The sequence below is a fragment of the Nicotiana sylvestris genome, chromosome 5 (assembly GCF_000393655.2).
Source record: "Nicotiana sylvestris chromosome 5, ASM39365v2, whole genome shotgun sequence".
In the NCBI taxonomy this organism is placed as follows: Eukaryota; Viridiplantae; Streptophyta; class Magnoliopsida; order Solanales; family Solanaceae; genus Nicotiana; species Nicotiana sylvestris.
In genome coordinates, this window is record NC_091061.1 from 170,860,423 (window position 1) to 170,862,356 (window position 1,934).

Here is a 1,934-nt window from a genome sequence, read left to right on the forward strand (position 1 = left end):
ACTCACATAAGGGGCAAGCTTATGGTACTTAGAGACGGACTTGTGACCTTTCTTTGAGAGAGATGAGTGTATTTTTCACAATCCTCGTTCTGAGTGTTACAACCTTAAAGTGAGATTTGCTTATGGAGAGTTGAAGAGTATGAGCTTGGGTTCCACAATGACCAAAGTAGTAGAAAGATTTTCCTTGATGGGTTGAGTCAACTTTTGATGCTCTTGTGTAGCACAAAAACCATGATGTTTGAAAGGTTGAATGTTGTTAATGACTCATTTGATTTGAGGGCAATTGTTAGTCCAAATTGATACTAGATGAGGTCACTTTAGGTCAGCTGAATTTTCTTGGTTTTTTTCTTAAGGAGGTGGGAATTACTTTGTTTGCTTGAGGACAAACAAAAGCTTAAGTTTGGGGGAGTTGAGAACTAGGGATTCTAGTCTATTTTATACTCCTTTTTGCTTGAGTTTTGGACTAAACATGTATACAAGTAATCCCGAAAGGTTACATATTGTGCTTATTTGCAGGCTTTGGTCAAAGAGGTGACAAGTAGTCAAAACCAGCTCAAAAAGGAGTGAAACCTGCACAAGTACGAAGAACAAGTCAAGACACTGTTGTAGCATAAAATCCACTGCACCCGCAACAGACCCACCGCGGCTGCAGTCCATTTAGTGTGGTCCGCGGTGGAAAAGATCAGAGAGATGCAATTTTGGAAGCTCAAGCACTGCGGTCCGCGATTGATTCTTCGCGGCTACAGTAGCCTCACCGCGACCGCAATCCATTTTATGCGGTCCGCGGAGAGGGGATTCAGAGAGCTAGAAGTTTTGAAGTTAGAAGCCATTGCGGTCCACGGTCCATTTTGTGCGGACCGCAATGAAGCCACTGCGGCCGCAGTGCATTTTATGTGGTCCGCGGTGGCCAGATTCAGAGACTAAGCAATGAAGCTAAAAAGCCTCACCGCGACCGTGGTGCATTTTCGCGGTCCGCAGCATCTCCATCAGGGTTATTTTTTCTAGAAAATTCGACCTTGTATATATACTTCTTTTTCACATTTTAGGGCATCTTTATCTTAGCAGACTACGTGAATGGCGGTTTTAGTCCATTTTTAGTAATTTGTAGCTAGTTTAACACTGAATCTTCAATTCTTAGTTTGTAATCATATTATATGGGCTATTCTTCATCTAAATTTCTGATTTCTTCCATTATTATGAGTAGCTAGACCCATTAGCTAGGGTTGTGGCTCAACCCTAGTGTGGGTATTTGATGGGTCGTTTGTTTTAAGGCTTAGATGTTTTTGAGTAGTTGATATTTGGACTGATTTGTGTTTTCCATGTTAAATTAGTGGTTGCAAACACTAATTTGTGCCTTTTTGACTTGGGTTCTTCTTGAGAAAGAGAGCTTGAATCTAGGAAAATCAGCCCAACAAGAAATTGGGGTGTATTCAAGAGATTGATAGCCCCAATTAAAGGGTTAAACCTAGAGATAGTAATACCAGACTTGAGCCTATATTGCTTGCACAATTTTGACACCCAATTGGTTTTTAGAAAGTCAATTAGGGCAAAGTCACTCAAGCTACCGAGAGGTATAGATTGAGTAGTTCTGTGTATTGGCTATATCGTAATCCCCAACATAATAACTTTGCCTTAGGCTTTAGATCCCGTCAAGTATTCACCTAGGAGAAAGTCACTTCTCTAGTGTCTCTTTAACCATTTAGAAAACCTTACAAGCATTCATACTTAGTTTAATTTAGCATCTTATTAGCATAAAATTAGAAGTAACAAACCAACAATTATGATTGGAAGTGTAATTAAGAGTACTACACACTGTTAGTTTAGATAGGAATCCAAATCCCAAACAATCTAGCTTCCTATGGATTCGATCCCGACCATCTCGGGTAAAAGCTGCATCGACCGCTCTTGCCACTTTGTAGTGGTGTAGGGTTGGA